The sequence below is a fragment of the Coenobita brevimanus genome, chromosome 117 (assembly GCF_032717465.1).
Source record: "Coenobita brevimanus isolate Jiangsu-jjx chromosome 117, ASM3271746v2, whole genome shotgun sequence".
Classification (NCBI taxonomy): domain Eukaryota; kingdom Metazoa; phylum Arthropoda; class Malacostraca; order Decapoda; family Coenobitidae; genus Coenobita; species Coenobita brevimanus.
In genome coordinates, this window is record NC_137070.1 from 4,169,386 (window position 1) to 4,188,137 (window position 18,752).

Below are 18,752 nucleotides of genomic sequence, written 5' to 3' on the forward strand. Positions count from 1 at the left end.
AAACAGTATATTTTTCAGTCTTAGTCTGCCCTGTTACTGAATCTCAGGTATTGCATACCTCCGCCTATCCCAGTGTAATTTATTTCATATTCCTGCATTCTGATCAGGATTAACCTCAGTATCTTATCCAGCCTTTACTGACGCCCTGCCAACCTATCCTTCAGATTTCACTGAAATCCGATATCTTTCTGAGATATCTTGTACACAAATAGACTGATACAGATAAATATATAACCCCCTCCAACTTCGTTGGCGGAGGCTAATATTTTCTTTGCCCAGATCGAGATTTTTTAAATAATTCTCTGGTTCACGTCTTAGGGTTTAATATAATGACTTTCTAAATAATATCCTTTGTACAGCTTACACCTGCACCTGCTGTAAAGGCGGTTTATTGAGTCTGTAATCCTTAACTCATACAGGCCAAGGATGTCAGTTTGTATTGTGTTCTTGCTACATTCAGATAATTGTTTTCAGTTTAGGAAAGGGTTCTCATAGTGAAGGCATGAACGTTGGCTGTGTCTAACTCCCTCCAGTTCGAAAAGTTATTCCAAAGCTGAGTAAAAATTCTGGATGGTGGCAAGGAAAAACAAATAGTGCGGGAGCGGGGCACCTTCACGTGATGGTACGGGTATGTATGGGCGGTGGAGGTGCCAGTTTATACATTTCCCTCAATCTCCTCCCTGTCCCACGGACGAAGGATGTTGGTCTGCCTTAGATCAACTCTGGCCTGCAGTCCACTGGATCCATGATTCAGATGATCCTGGGACTCGAACAACAACTACCACTACTAAGAAAAATATATAAAGTAAGACATTGTTAATATAGGAGTTGGATTTTCATTACCATTCACTTCCCATGTGTTAGCCTATACTGTTTACTATCTATCTGCCTCTCTAATGCTTCTTCTAGAAGTTATATAACTCTACTGGCCTTAGGTAATGATAAATTCATTGAGCAGTATAGTATTTCCATTAAAATCTTCATTTTAATTTCTGTTACTGATGTCAGGTTAATCATCCGAAATAGGTAAATGTAAATAGGAAAAGTAATGTGTAAAGTTTCTACGGATTACCATAAACATTTAATTTCGACATTTCACTACGTATAATGACGTATGGCCCATTATACTGAACAGTCTTTTCATATGGTGCTTATAATTTTGCATTTGTATGTTGCTGGTGTTGTTGCCTCCGATATCATATAAGAGGAGTGATGATGTTGATCACTATGCTACATAGCACAACCAATTGTCAGGCCTCGGTCATGATGCATCTACTCAAGGCCAATGATTTACCAAAAATAATCCTGCTGTGTAATACTATGAATTTCATACTCAAGCACTTAACCCTTTTAGCGCGTCCACATTCTATTTAGTTATCTCTACTAAGCCCAGGGTTGCTTTAAGGTGAATATGGAACGTTTACTGCCACACGTTGACATGGAACGTTTACTGCCACACGTTGACAGGGAACGTTTACTGCCACACGTTGACAGGGAACGTTTACTGCCACACGTTGACAGGGAACGTTTACTGCCACACGTTGACAGGGAACGTTTACTGCCACACGTTGACAGGGAACGTTCACTGCCACACGTTGACAGGGAACGTTTACTGCCACACGTTGACAGGGAACGTTTACTGCCACACGTTGACAGGGAACGTTTACTGCCACACGTTGACAGGGAACGTTTACTGCCACACGTTGACAGGGAACGTTTACTGCCACACGTTGACAGGGAACGTTTACTGCCACACGTTGACAGGGAACGTTTACTGCCACACGTTGACATGGAACGTTTACTGCCACACGTTGACACTGAACGTTTACTGTCACACGTTGACATGGAACGTTTACTGACACGGAACGTTTACTGCCACACAGCACACTGACAGCACACTGGCGCATTAGGGGTCCTGAATATATATATATATATATATATATATATATATATATATATATATATATATATATATATATATATATATATATATATAAATGTGGCAAACAGTGCTTTGTTCAAGGCTGTGTCCAGTGCATATCCCTATTAAAAATCAGCTTCTCTTTCAGTATAAGGAAAGTTGGGAATTATGACAAATGAAAAAAGACGGTATAAGACATTACTGACAACAGGCAAAAGGTAAAGAGACTATCATCATCATCATCATCATCATCATCATCATTAAAAAGACCTGTATACATATTAACAAGCACCCTCATGTGTTTGGGGCTGGAACACACCTCGCCACTGCAAGTCTAATAGGTGTGTGGCTGTCATGTATTTATAGCGTTTTTCCTGTCATTAATGTGTATACAACTTGTCAACCATCGTGACCGGAAGAGCTTAAATTCACTGCCACCCACACTGCAGTAGGTCGGGTGTGTGGATCCGATAAGAACATCGTCATAATTACGTCATGGCTACACAGTCGGTTGCTGATAAGTCTTATATTATGGCATAATAACAATTTTTTATTCAGAAGAATTCGTTCCATCATTTTTTCTCTCTATAATTATCTAATTTATTTACTAATAATTGTATATACAGTAATACATATTTGAATTATCTCTTTTTCTTATCATATCTTGCTCTAGAGTTACAGGATAGATATATTGAATTCAAACTATAAAATTTTTTGGTAAAGATAAATTCTATGGCAAGTTTGGAAGTAGTCTTTGCACCTGTGAGCTGACTCCGACCCCCACGTTGCAACCTTTAGGGCGGCCGAGTACCCTTGTATCTGTGACATATACAGACTCTGATACACACACAAACATACCTAATACAGCACTACAACGTTCACATGCATCACTGTTTCTTCAGACACCCTCTCCCGATTCGTACTTCATTAGTCTGGGAAAGAGTAATTTGTGGCTATCAATCTCCCAACGAGGAGAAAGTCCGGTCCTGCAGTAGACCTACTATGAGCTGATAATAATGGTACAGATATCGGCTGAACTTAATGTAACTGTGTAGGTGCCAGCTCTTCCGTGTTGGCGTGTACTATACAAAAAAGTGTTCATTCAGACATTAACTATATATATATATATATATATATATATATATATATATATATATATATATATATATATATATATATATATATATATATATATATATATATATATATATATATATATATATATATATATATATATATATATAAATTATTTTCCTGCAGGTTATTACCGTGACGAAAATCAACAAAATGGTTAGAGTGCAGTCAGTTACCAACACTGTTTTCCAGTAACGTTATAGCACTGTCGTATGTGATGTCAGTAGAGGTGGTATTGGTGGTGTAACTGTTCCTGAACCCTCTCATGGCAGGAACAGTTCTATGACTATTCCAGCTTAAGTCGGACGATTTTGTTCAGCTGAGTCACCGGCGCCTGAGAGTGTTAATACTATCACCAGTGGCCTTCCCTTGGACGAGATAATTCCAGTTTATATTCCAGCTAACGTCAAGCAAGTTTTTTTTTTAGTTAAGAGTGAGTTATAGGAACCCGAGAGTGTTAATACCGTTACCAGTAACCCTCTCATGGAGGGGACAACTCTAGTAATCTCTTTCAGGTAACGTCCGTCGATTATATTCAGCTGATACTGAGTTGTACTGTCCTGGCATAGTTAAAGTGGACAGAATTACGTGTATGTTACTTCTATAGGGAAGGAAATGGTGGGGCAACGGTGGCTTATTATTTTCAACCCGAGGACGTATTGTTAAGTCTTCTTATATTCAAGCATTATTATTTCCGCTTGGAAGGATCTGTATTATTGAAGATTTTTTAAAGATAATATTCGTATCTGTCTCCTCCCAACTGAATATTCTCTCCTGAACTAAGTTCTATGGAAATACCAGTTCGTTTTCATTTCCAACTCCTTGAATCAGGTAATGTATTTAGTCGGCTTATTTACGCTGCCTCCATGGGATTTTATCCAAGACCACTTGCAGTGAAAGCGGAAGTGAAAACTATAACCCATTTACTCCTCCTTGGACTCAAATTACCATCTCTCCACCTTGAATGCTGAGCTGTAACTGTATATTAACACTATACCGGTAGTAATAGTCACGAAGAAGTGTTGTGGATTCCACGACGAACTGTAATATTAGGTTCTTCTGCCACTAAGCTATGTGAAATAAGCTCCAAAAGTTTGAACATCCCTGGGATTCGAAGTTTTTCCAACAAAGTATAAAATCATGCGGAGTCAGCAAGAATGAAATGAATAAAACGTCACCTGATTAAAGAGGTTAAATTATTTGTTAACCCCTTCACTCCAATGACGTATTTATTCTCGCTAAATACCAGACGGTTTTATTCAGCTTAAGGGAGATATTTGGAATTAAGGGGTTAATGGAGGCCATGTCTGACGTATCCATTTGGTAAAGTCTCTCCTAAGATGAATGAAATCGTCTGGAAATATATCTATGTCATGCCATCCTTTTTGGCCCATTAGGAGCATAGGGGCCCGGGACTAAGCTGCTGAGTTCTGTCATTTAAGGCAGGGATGACCAGTGTCTCGTCCATTACTGGCAACACCACCCAACATAATAAACTGTGTCCTGGGTTAAGGGAATCCATATGACTTGTCACTCAGCGAAGAGTCGCCTGAAAGTACCGTTACTCTAGAATACATCCATTGAGTGGGTGGATGGCACAAAAAAAAATAAAAATAAATAAATAAATAAAATAAAATAAAATAAATGAGAAAGTGAAGAGGGTTTATTAATATTATTATTATTATTATTATTATTATTATTATTATTATTATTATTATTATTATTATTATTATTATTATTATTATTATTATTATTATTATTATTATTATTATTATTGTATACGTGACGAGTGATGAGAAAGGTGGGTGGTGTACTGAACGAACAGACGTCAGTGATTGATTATATTTGTGTGGATGATAGAATTAGAAGTTGTGTAATGAATGGAAGAGCAGACGGGTACAGAGGTTGGGGGAGAGGACTTTTTGACCACCACATGGTGGTGGTGAAAGTCAAGGTTCAAAAGAAGTGGTGGAGTAGAAGGGAAGGACATGAGGAAATAGCCCACACAAGTAGGGTAGAAAGGTTGCAAGAGGATGGAAAAAAGGCAGAATATATGAGAGAAATGGAGGAGCGATTAGGTAAATATGATTTGGAGCAGATGGGGGATGTGGAAGGTTTGTGCAAGATATTCACAGAACAAATGTGTGCAGCATGTGAGTTGGTGTGTCGGATGAAGAGAAGACGAAAGGGGGGGCAAGGAACAGCATGGTAGAATGATGAGGTGAAACAGGCTGTGGCACAAAAGAAGAAACCATATACTGAGAGGATGGGAAACAGGGGCGTGGAGGAAGCTGAAAGACGGAAGAGTTATATGTAGAGAGGAAGAGAAAGATGAATAGATTAGTAAGACAGTAAGAAGAGAGTGGATGAGGAATTGGGAAGGAATTTGAGTGTAAAGTGGGGGTAATGTAAGAATATTTTCTGGAAAGAGGTAAAGAGAGTCAGACAGGATGAGAAAGAAGTCAGCGAGTGGAGAAGGGAGAAATAATGAACAGATGGAGAGAACACTTTAAGGAATTGTTGAACATAGAGAATGAAAGTAATGGAGGTGTAAGTGGCTGGGGAATTGCTGGGAGACAGAGGGATGTGAGAAGAGTGGAAGCTAGCAAAAGGGTGGAAATAGTGGAAATAATGAAAAATGTCAAAATGGGGAAAGCCCCAGGAACTGATGGAGTGTGTGGTGAAATGCTGAACCATGGGGGAAAGATAGTAGAATGGTTATGGATGATGTGTAGATTGGCCTGGGAGGAAGGTAGAGTCCTGGAGGATTGGAGGTCAGGTATAATTTTTCTACTGTACAAAGGAAAAGGGAAAAAAGAAGTACGGTAATCACAGGGGCATTTGTTTTCTTAGTGCAACAGGAAAAGTATAAGGTAAGATTGACAGAGTTAGGGAAATAACAGAGGAATTAGTTGGAGAAGAACAGGAAGGTTTTAGAATGAGAAGAGGTGGTGTAGATCAGATATTCATTCTTAGGTCTTTAGTGGAAAAGTTTCTAGAGAAGAGATGTTGTATGCAGCCTTCATGGATTTGGAGAAAACATATGACAGGTGGATAGACAAGGAATGCAGAAAGTATTATGAATGTATGGAGTAAATGGGAAGTTGCTGAATGGCATGAAGAGTTTGTATGAGGGAACAAAGGCTGCAGTGCTTGTGAATAGTGAAATAAGTGATTTTTTTCTGTTTGAATTGTTTAATTGAAACAGGGATGTGTCATGTCAACATGGCTGTTCAATCTGTACATGGATGGGGTTATAAAAGAGACACAAAGTAGGGCAGTGGATGCTGGAGCAACCCTAAATGAGAGAGGGCAGTGTTTGGAAATTCCCTGTACTCTTGTTTGCAGATGATACTGTATTGTTAAGAGAAGACGAAGGGGAACAAGCCTGGTGGGTGAGTTTGGGAGGGTGTGTAAGAAACGGAATCTAAAGGTGAATGTAGGGAAGAGTAAAGTTATGGTCTTAGAGAGAAAAGAACCCACTGAATGTACAGTGAGGCTGGATGAGGAGGAAATGGAAAATGTGAGTACAATTAAGTACCTGGGTAGCGTGATGAGTAAGGATGGAAGTTTAGAGGGTGAAGTGCTTGAAAGGGTACAAAAGGGACGAAAGGCTGCTGGTTCTTTGAAAGCAGTGATAAGGAATAGGGAAGTGAATATGGAAGTATAAAAGTTGCTGCATGACTATTGTAATACCAGCGCTAACGTATGGGTGTAAAGCTTGGACCTTGCTGGAAGGACAGAAGTCAAGAGTGAGAGCAGTGGAAATGATGTCTGAGAGGAGCATGTAGAGTTACGTGGAGAGACAGACTGACAAATATGGAAGTGAAGGAGCGTTGTGTCGTGGATGTGGATGTGATAGAAAGCGTTAGGAGAAATACACTGAGGTGGTTTGGCCATGTGAAGAGGGTGGAGAGCGTGAGATTAACGAGGATAGTGTATGGGAGTGAGGTGATGGGGGGGAGGGGGAGGCCGAGGATAAGCTGGAGGGATGGAGTGGAGATGTATATGGGAGATGAGTGAGCTGGCAGCAGGGCAGTGAATTGGCGTTGGACAGGGCGACATGGAGGTGACTTTTTTGTGGCCACCCCTTAAGGGATTGAGGCGTCTGGAAAGATTATTATTATTATTATTATTATTATTATTATTATTATTGCTGTTGTTGCTGTTATGATCTAGGTGGCATAGGAGACGTCGTGGTGTTATGAGTCCATATTATATTTACAAATCATAATAGATAGATAGATAAATAGACAGATAGACAGCTCTATGCGAGCCTGGGAATGGGAAATGATCTTGCAAGTTACACTGAGGAAAAGCTGACGACAGATTACGAAGTAGCCAGTCAGGAGATGGTGAATAGTGTGGGGGATAGGACACTGCCCTGGGGGACGCCACTTCCCAGGGATAAGGTTTCTCCAGTGTAGTTTTTTATTTTAATTTTGGCCCATCGATCGTCTAGGAAGTGGCATAATATTTTCTCCGTGATAGTGGGAAGATTGATGTTTAGGATTTTGTATTTTAGTCCTAAGTGCCATACCTTGTCAGATGCCTTGGTAATGTCCCTGAGGACTAAGTGGCACTGTCGCTTGTTGGATTTGTTGATTGCAACGTATTCTGTTGCAATTGCTATGGCTTGTGTGGTGCCCCTGGAGAAGCGTTATCCATATTGGTGTTCGTTATACAAGGAGATTGTGTCTAGGAAAATTCTTAATCTTTTGTTAATAAGTTTTTCTAATATTTTTCCGGGGACTTCAAGAAGGGATATTGGTCTATAATTTTCTACACGGTGAGGGGTACTGTTGTTTTTGGGTATTAGTTTGATGGTGGCTTGTTTAAATTTATCTGGGAAGTAGCCTGCAGAGATGGTTGTGTTAAAAATTTTTCTTAGAGCGTCCTGTGCTATGTTAGGTAGGTTGGATAAAATGGTTTGATTAAATCCGCTATCTCGGGGGCATGTTTTCTTCATATTTTTAATTATTTCTGTGATTTCCCCTACAGGGATGGGTGTTGTGAATATTGACTGTGAGTCCAGCCTATCCGGATTTGCTGTGTGGTAGGGAGTGAGTCTGTTATGGTTGTTTTGTAGGAATTCTTTGACTATATCTTCCTGTCCTGAGTTGTTTATTTCATCATCGTCGTGTTGGAAAATTGCTTCCCAGTGACGTCTGTGAGCAGTTTCCTGCTCCCTAGGGGAGTGTAATCTGCCGCCGCGCGGGTCAAGGGCGTAGTGTCAAGGCCTTATAGACGGCCTTGGTAGTGTACAGCTCCGTTCACAAATTCGTACTACACCCAAAGTGGAAGGCACAAGTCTCGGTCCGCTCTTTCTGGACGACATGTTAATGCCCCGAACTTCTCGACACCACGGAGAGAGAAACAAGTACCGAAGCAGTTTCAGTCACACAGCGAATGCTAAATTTGTAATGAAATGGATATTTACTTAAATATTGGCAAGTATTATTACAGATTAATGAAGGAAATACCTGGACATTCTGCAGCTGTGATGAAAACACGTATAAAAATAACAATTTGGGGGAGGCGTGGCTCAGTCGGTAGAGAGGTGGCCTGCCGTTCTAACGGACCCAGGTTCAAATCCCCGCTGGAGCAGGGAACAGTTTAAGCATTTGAATTTCATTAAATCAGGCTTAAAAGATCTAGCAGAAGACCCGCCGACATGTCGTAAAAATACCTCCGCTAATACCAATACACCAGTCCTGTATGAGACAGTCCTAGCATGTATTCAATATGGATGGTGGGTGTTAACGCCGAAGTGGTGATATGTAGAGGCTTATGGTATGTAGGAGGACTGCTGGGTCTTGATAGCGGACTGTGAAGCCTATGCCCAGAGTCGGACACATAAAAAAAAAAAAGCAAATACACAAATACAGGGAAATGAAGATAATGTCTGATATGCAGCATTAAATGATTTATGAGCTTAATATTCTCTCACTGAAACACACACACACACACACACACACACATACACACACACACACACACACACAAGAACAACAATAGCCACCACGACCACCGACGCCACCACCTGCCACCCACCACAACCACCGACCAGCACCCCACCACCAACGCCGCCGCCACCACCCACCAAAACAGCCGCTGTCACCACCCACCACCACCATCGCCATGCGCCAACAGCCACCATCCACCACCATCACCGCCGACGCCTAAACAAATCGCATATGAAGTCTACTTGAACCGTCCTATTTGTGTGGAAAGGCCATGGAACACATAGTTATTACGTGTTAGTGAATTTGCTTCTAGCAAGCGGTGGATAAGCAATAAGGATAATTATACGGATGTTTTCAAATATCCATATAGTTATCCGTTCTCGTGTATATATATATATATATATATATATATATATATATATATATATATATATGAGTAGGCTATAAGGTAGATATAAGGAACAGAAGGCAAAATTTCATACCACTGTATATTATATAAAAAATATCATTATATGTAATAATGCACACATCCTAAATATAATGATAACTGTTGGCTAATTTTTCACATCAGTATCGGGTACACCTTCCCTCTTTCTCAATCACTGCTTGCAACCTGTTAGGCAAGGAGCTTACAAGGCCACGGATGAAGTTGTGTTTGTTTCGGCAAAGTTCCCACTGGGCGATTACGCGGTTGAGCAGTCCATTTCTTGTCCTCTCGTCTCCTAGCTGCCAGGTATTAAAACCATTTCAGCCCTATATATTCTGTTACATTTACATCGGCCCTCTTGCCAGGCCAGTCTAAGAGCTGAAGTGTGTCCTGTCTCCGAAACCACTGCTGTACTACACGTGCGGTGTGGACGGGGCACCGGTCATGCATGAAAATAACAGGTCCATCTGGGAAGGGGGAAACTCTTTGCCCGTAATGATGACAGGAAACATTCTCCAGGATATGGATGTATTGGTCAACAGTAAAACTCCCCTCGTGCTGAACATGTCACCCAGACCATGTAGAGTCAGGTATCCCCCAGATGTTACTGGTAACGTGACCAGATCGTGTCTCCTCACAAATGTTGACCCTCTCGCATCTGCATGTGGAATATATATATATATATATATATATATATATATATACATATATATATATATATATATATATATATATATATATATATATATATATATATATATATATATATATATACATATATATATTTACTTTTTTTTTTTTTAATTGTTGCAGCCATTTGACAAAATACTAGTTGATATCATGTCCCCCTGCCTGACCTTGTATCATTTAGAATTGATTCATCACACTTTTTTGGTGCTAAGGTCTTTGTGCAAAGAAAACAGAGGCAAAGACTAGAAGGAATCATGTCTTTTTCCTGGGCAATCAGAACAGGATAAGACCAAAATATGGAATCCTGATTCTTTTACATGCCGGACCATATTGTCTTTAAAAGACTGGAGATGAAGGACGGAGGGGTTTGCAGACTGCGGAAGACAGTTATATAATTGACCTGTTCTATACATGAAGGTCTGAATATCGGTTAACTATTGTAACAGAGGTGGACAGAAAACAGATGACTACAACAAAGGCTGGAGGGGGGCAATAAGAGTAGGGAATTTTATCAGTAATAAAAACGGTAATATCATATACCTGGTGTTGTTTCTCCTCCAGCAGTGAACCCTGCCATGTGAGGTGGAGGAGAAACACTTCTCATCCGTGAAGATGACGCGCGACCAAAAGTCTAGGTTTTCCTGGGAGCAGCGTTGAGCAAAAACTAACCTCCCCGCTCTGTGCTGTTGTGCCAAGTTCCTTCATTGCTGGATTTCTATGGTGTATGCCAGGGCCATGCAGCCTTCGCCTGACAGTCAGTGCTGACACTTCTAAATGAAGACTGTCCCTTATGGCCACCGCATTCGTAAGAGGTGTTGCCTCTGCTGGTGCGACTATAGCAGCATATTCAGCCTGGGTGGTTCTTCGAGGGGCTTCCGTCCTTTCTATCAAGAAAGTATTCGCTATTATTAAATATGACACTAATAAAAATCAACGCCGGAAGCTGAGTTTGCAAACAACATTATGTATACTTGTGTTAAAATAAATTATTTGATATGTAAATATTGTTACAAGGGCAACAGTTGTACTAAACAAACTGCTGCCTATAAAGCTAGTGGTGTAGCGAAGCTAAATGCTGCTAAAGGCAAGATATCCTAGTTTCACCCCGTTACTGCATGGGACAGCCCTGTAGAGGCGATTGCTTGCCTGCGGTTCATGGCTCAGCTCGTCCAGACAGACCAGGGTTACTCAACAACAACAACAACAACAGCTGCATAAGGAGATGGGTATTGAAGTTTCGTTCTTTTGAATATTTAGGACTGATTTGTACGTGACCGTCATAGCTAAGTCAAAACCCTGTCAGTTCCTTCCAAAGAAACGTAAACACACAAATATCCATTCCACTGAGATGCCTGGACACATTGTGTTTGAAATAATGTGGCACTGCATTGGAAAAAGACATGCTAAAACATTTCAATAAATAACTAGTCGTAAACAAGAAAGGCAGATTACCAGTTAACTGTTGCATTACACAGCGGGTGAGAGGGTGTGGCAAGGCTGGTCCCTCTTTTCCGTCACAATGGGGGAGAGATGCAAGCAGAGAATTCAGAGGAACAGTGGTGTGTGTGTGTGTGTGTGTGTGTGTGTGTGTGTGTGTGTGTGTGGAGAGAGAGAGAGAGAGAGAGAGAGAGAGAGAGAGGGGCCAAAGGGAGTCAGCAGAGTTAAGAAGAAAGATTATCAATCAGCGCACTATGTATTAAACCTGGAAAGTGTGTGTAATCCGCATACTTTGCTCTGACATGAATCTGACATGGATAAGCTTCATCATCACAAAACAAAGCCTTAAAGAATAAGTACACTATGCATCAAAATCATAATTATAGATCAGTTTCACCAAGAAGCAAAAATATTGTAAAAGATCATTTGAATACCAGAGACACACAGTGAATTACGTCAGCTCAATGCCCATCCCACCCTTGCAGTTTCATGTTGCATCACCTCCATCAAAAAATAAACAAACGAACAACTGCCCAACAGAACATAGAGCATCTTGGCAACATAGCACCTCTCCATCGAACAATACAAATCACAGATCGCCCAACACTGTAAATCACAGACACATACAGTGCATAAACACCTAGCTGTTAGGCACCATAGCCATCCAAGCCCTTCAGCCAAACAAAGTCCTTCGTGAACCACCACGAGACATTCACACCTCAGAAAGTTCCCTACCCAGAGAGACGCGAGCACACCTATACTCAATATTTTTTTTACTGAGGCGAAAATGCACTTGACAGGTTGGTGATGATTGGCTGAATGCAACATGTGTGAATTTCATCCTTATATTTCAAATATTTTTTTTTTTTTATGTGTCCGACTCTGGGCATAGGCTTCACAGCCTGTTATCAAGGCCCAGCAGTCCTCCTACATACCATACACCTCTACATGTCACCACTTCGGCGCTAACACCCACCGTCCATATTGAATACAAGCTAGGGCTGTCTCATACAGGACTGGTGTATTGGTATTAGCGGGGGTATTTTTACGACATGTCGGCGGGTCTTCTGGTAGATCAGTAAAGGGTGATCAGAAAGAAATGACAGTGAGTCCATAAACTTTTATTAGCATGAAGAACTATCAAACTATGACTCACATTCCTTCAAAGTACTCCCCTCCAACCTCTATGCAGCGTTCCATTCTCTTTCTCCACTTCATGAAGCAAGCGTGGTACTCTGAAGACGGTATACTTCGGAGTTCTGAATTGACGGTCCGTGCCAAGTCTTGGATGCGATGAAATTGCTTCCCAGCGATGGCAGATTTAATTTTTGGAAACAACCAAAAGTCACAGGGAGCCAGGTCAGGGGAGTAGGGTGGGTGGGGGAGCAGAGTTATACCTTGTTGTTCCAGGTACTGCATAGTGAGGCGAGCTTTGTGGGGTGCAGCATTGTCGTGGTGCAGCAAAAGGCGAGACCGACGGCGGGTTGGTGCGGTGTTGGCCTTGTGTTCCAAGACTTCTGGAAGGACCTGGTCTGTGTAGTATTGGGCTGTGATAGTGGACTTTTCAGGCATCACATCCACGCATATTGGTCCTTGAGAATTGAAAAAGATGGTGAAAAGGTGCTTCCGGTTGCGAAATCCTTCCTTCAAAATCTGAGGTAGAGGGTCTTCATCCCCCAACCACACCATGTTTGACTGCTTGTCACAGGTTGTGAAGAATGAAATCCAACACTCATCTCCAGTAGCAACATCTGAGAACCGTTTTGGACCATTTGGTTCAAATTCAGCAAGCCAGACACGACAAATCCTCACCCGGTCAGCCTTTTGCTCATCAGTCAACAAATGGGGTATCCATCGACAACACTTCTTCCTCAGGTGTAATTGTTCATGCACGATGTCATATGTACTCCCATAACTGATATCAAGCTCCAAGGCTAAGAACCTAAGAGTTACAGTTGGATCCTCGTCAGTGATGGACCGTGCACGGACAGTTGTTGCTTCGGTCACGGATGTCCGGGGGCGTCCAGAGCGTTGTTCATCTTTCAATTCAGTTTTTCCTGCTGTGAAAGCACGAATCCAGCGGGAAACAGTTTCCAGGGAAGGAGTAGTGTCTGGATAAACTTGTAATAATTCCCCTCGAATCTCTGTTGCTTTCTTTCCCAGTTTTCACCTCGTAAAAATGTAGAACCTGCAGCCTTCTTTCGAGTAATCCATGTTTCTGGCCAGAGAGCAAAAACAAGAGTGAAGCATTCACTCACAACAATAAAACAAGAAAAGTCAGGCATACAGCGACAAGTTCAAACTCGTAAGGACAGGTAACTCTGCACTCTCCTTGCTCCCCTACCTCCCATCATTCAAGGTTTTCATGTTATAGCACGAACTGTCATTACTTTCTGATCACCCTTCGTAATGAAATTCAAATCCTTAAACTGTTCCCTGCCCCAGCCGGGATTCGAACCTGGGTCCGGTGGGACTGCAGGCCACCTCTCTACCGATTGAGCCACCGCCTCACCAGGTAACGCCACGTTACTTGGTAATTATTTGAAATACAACGATGTTATTCGGACATGTCGCATTCAGCCAGTCATCACCAACCTGTCAAGTGCATCTTCACCTCAGTAAAAAAAAAATAATGAGCGTAGTCAGAATGAGACGTGGTCACCACCGTTCCCTGCCACGATTCTGACACAAAATACAAGTCACAAACAAGTTGCTTTGCTCACACTGCAAGGCAGCCCCCTGCGCCACAGCACATTCATTCACCACATCCACATCACTGTTGCAACACAGTCTTTCAATATAACCTCAACTTAAGACTTACGGATGCGACCGGTAGAAGCTTCCGATTTCCACTGGGATCGCAACGAGATGAATCTGGGGTTGCAATAACAACAACTACAACATCCTAACCTTCGCCCGCTTTCAAACTCGATTTTACTTTTTCACCACCTTATCAAGATCCATTCTCTCTTCATGATAATGCCAACTATATACTTAAATGTTATCAACACGCTTCCTCACACCAACAGTTTCTCAATTCATAATATTCCTTCTTCAACCCATTTTACGCATTCCACACACATTTCAAGAGAAGTCCCATTTCTAATGCCCTTAATCTATAATTTTCGCCTTTATGCAATACGAAGAGTTTCAAGAGATCACACACACACACACACACACACACACACACACACACACACACAAAGCCACCTCCACACCCCCACACCCACTCCCATACTCCCACACGCACATCCACACACCCACACCCACACCCACACCCACACTTCCATATCCCCACCCCCACACCCAGTGTGGACAATGCATCACTGAACCGAAATCTGACATTTTGTGAAACACCAAGACAAAGTCCAGCAAACATTGGCTGGGAAAGTATCACGGAACATTATATATTGCATGTAAGTCATGAATTTACTAGGCATAATGAATATTCAGGTGTGAGGTGTGTGGACGTGAAAAAAGCAACAAAAGAAGTGAAGTGAACATCGGCCACCGTGCTTGACGCCGCCCACTGGCTCTGGCAGCCACTAGTAATTGTGGATGTAGTGTAGGGGTACCTGGCCATGGAAATAATGCATAATAATTTTTACTATTTTTACACCCGTTGCAGATTCTTTCCATTAGTCACCCACACCATGTCAAAAAGTAAAATGGGAACGTTTATTATATACTCAGGATGTAATTTGCCACCCTCCCAAAAACTCATACTCGAGAAGGTTGCAAACCCACTCCCACCCTCCGCCCCCTTCTTACGCTACTGAATATACTGTAGGTATTTTCACTGAAATCTTCCATAGGGACCGAAAACTACTTTTAGTTTCTATTAGCACTGGAATATAATGGGGAGCTATTGTTCACAATTATTCATTATTAGTATAACACTACTGTAATACAAAAGACTTATGACCGACGTTGGTACTGAAGGTTGCCACTCTCCTCCCATCTCTTTATCCACTTCATTACAGTTTTTGTAGTGAGGCAAAGCTGATGCGCTATTGCCCTGATGGAAAAGCTATTATCATGTAGAGCGATAATTTGACCTCTAAGCACGAATTTGTCGTCTCGCCGATTCATGTCGACTTACTGGGGCACGCGAAGCCTATGAGCAGAGGATAGCCAAAATACCTCGGCTGAACCCCCCCCCCCCTTCCACACCCCAGAGAGAGAGAGAGAGAGAGAGAGAGCGACGGTTATGTAGGGGAAATATCATGTAAGGTACTTCATCTTAAAACATGTGATTTCCATTATTCTTTAGACTCCACCAATCGTCTTCATCTAGTTTTGAGTATGAATATGAGTTTTAGCTGTTCAGATATTTCTTAAATGTTTGAAGATCTTGATTGCATACAATTATTTTTGGCTGCTTGGATTTTCCTTGAAGCTGTAGAACTGTTCATGGGTACTGAGCTAAGATGGTTCGCTGAAATACTGCCCGTGTCTAGGGAGTAACACATGATAACTCACTAGCACGCATAATTACATTGCTTCATAGCCGACCTTCTCATATTCTGGTAGGCTACGTGCTTTTTCTGCTATTTATTATTGTATTATATTTTCTGAGGCAGGCGAATATAAACATACTTTCATAATTAAATCAGCAGTAAGATCGAATGATATCTACGAGTATGAAAATAACATTTTCATTTCATTTAACAGTTGGTAAGCGAATGACACTGCTTCGATACTAACCAAATTCTGGATGCTCGTGGGAGGTTCGAAGCTGTAACCTGTCGCCGGGGAAGGAGGGGCCGGGACTAGCGCTTTAACCCGTGCCGTCCCGAGGACGTACTTCCACGTCCTCACGTTTTGTCACAGCTAATCCCGAGGACGTACTTCAACGTCCTGCAATTGCAAGGTTCATAATTTCCACAATTTTCAATTTTCGCGAGTCATTTTTGGTATGTATACACGGGACACCTGCCTCAACAAGATGCCAGGCAGAGACAATGCCTTACCCAGCATGACCTCCTCCCCCCCCCCTGCATGCCCTTTTCTCAGCAATTCACCTGTTATCAGTGACCTGGCCAGTATAGCCATGTCATGCCAAGGTACGAAATTCAGGGCCAGAGTGATTCCCCAATCAATGACAATGTGGAGGACAAACTTTACATAGCATTAGAGGAAGAAACAGTTAGAAATGATGATCAGGTAATGTGGCAAAAAAAGGTCAGGTATTAGTGAGTGAAACAATGCTTATAATGCCTATATTACTGCTTGAAAACCAATATACTTTTGTACTACATATAAATTCGTAACAGTAAATAAATAAATACCGTTTATGAGTGGTGTGAAATAGTTATCCTCCCATAGAACTCGTTTTCTTTGGTGCCAGCCTGATAGAAAACCCAGTAAGGTAAGGAGGCTCTCCTACCTGTAATGAGTATTTTAAACCTCAGGTGAGCGATTTCTCTATGAATTTTCGATGTTTCTCACCAAAAGCGAAAGTTTTAGCAAAAAAAAAAAAGGTCGAAAATTGCCCGGGATTGGGGGGTACCAGTGGTCGAAAAGTGGCCGGGACGGGGCGGGTTAAACAATGGGTGTAGTACGAACTTCTGAACGGAGCTGTACGTCTGGGGTTGAGGTGCCGGTTAGGTTTTTCATTTTTCTCCAGAAGGTGATGGGGTCATTGTATGAGTCTGCCGTGTTGGATATTGTCTCAGACCACTGAGTATTGTGTTCATTAAGGAGTGATGTATGTAGCTGGGTTTGTAAAGATTTGTATAGTCTATAATGTGCACGTGTCCAGCCGTGTGTTAGTGAGTGTGCTCTGAGAGCATTGTATCGTATGATGAGTGTCTGTGTGTGTCTGCTGTGAGCTGGGTGGCTTAGTGTTCTGTGTGTAGTTGTCGGTATGTTGTTACTAATTGCATTATTATAGTGTACCAGTTATCGAGGGCCTGATCTATTTCCTTGAGTGTGCTTTCATCTAGGATGGTGAAGTTATGTAAAGCTGTGGTTATTTCTTGTTCAAAGTTTTCCCAATTGGCTTGGGAGAAATTTGGTCTAGGTTGGGCAGGAATCGATATTGGCGCGGTGGTGATGGTGACAATTATGGGGGTGTGGTCACTGGTGGTGAGGGGTCCAGGGGAGAAGTGGATGTTGTGATGTGTATTCATGTTGCTGAGAGCTATGTCGGGTGTGGTGGAAGAGTTGTGTGAGTGATAGGTGGGGAAGCGTGGTCCTATGAATCTTAGTGTTGTGTCGTGGATAAGTTGAACAATTTGTCTACCTACTGTGTTTGTGTTTCTGTTACCCAGGAGGTGGTGTTTGGCATTTAGGTCTCCTATTAAGTATACATGGGAGTTTCTGCTAAATAGGTTGATGAAGTCTGGGGTTGGTAGGTATGGACGACTTGGGGGGAGGTATGTTGTTGCTGTTATTATTTTTCCTGTGTGTGTGTGTATGTCAGCAACTAACATGTCTGATAGAAAGTGGTCTAGGATTTTATACTGTATTTTGTTTTTATTCCTATTGCTACGCCGTCCATGTGGCGGTTGAATATATTTCTTTTGTGTGTGGTGTATCCAGAGATACATAGTGAATGTTGTGTGGGGATACCGTGGCTGTTTATTAAGATTATGTCTAGGTCTACGTTGCGGTATGTGTTTATCAGACCCAATTTCCTTCCCTGCCAGTTGAGTACGTTATGTTGTAGTATTTTCACTGTCTATTTCTTAGGAGTCTGGGATGTGTGGTTTTGTTGTGTTGGTCTGTTTCTTGAAGGAGGAATCTCTCCTCTGCAGTTGTACTAGGTCTTATCATCGTTTGATAATTTTCATGTCTTTCACAGACTTATCTTGTTGAGTGCTGTTTCTGTGGGCATTCTTTTATTGTTTAGTATTGCTAGTGCCTTCCTTTCTTTTATAGCTTTGGCTAGATCTTGTCTTTTGTAGTGTTTGTTGGGGTTCCAGAGAGAGGTGAGGAGTGCTACCTCGACTCCCTCTATCTTGGCAAACAGCATCTTTTCGTCTTCTATTTCTACTTCTTCTTCCTCTGAAGGGATGAAAGATTCATCTGTGTTGCTATCCTCGTGGTCTGAGCTGTCATTAGAGGCCTGTGTGCGTGCGCGTGTGTTCTCTTCGTGTGTATGCGCTTGGTCCTCATGGGGGGAGGAGCTGTGGATAGTGTGTGTTGCACTTCCGTTCGTGTCTTCTAGATC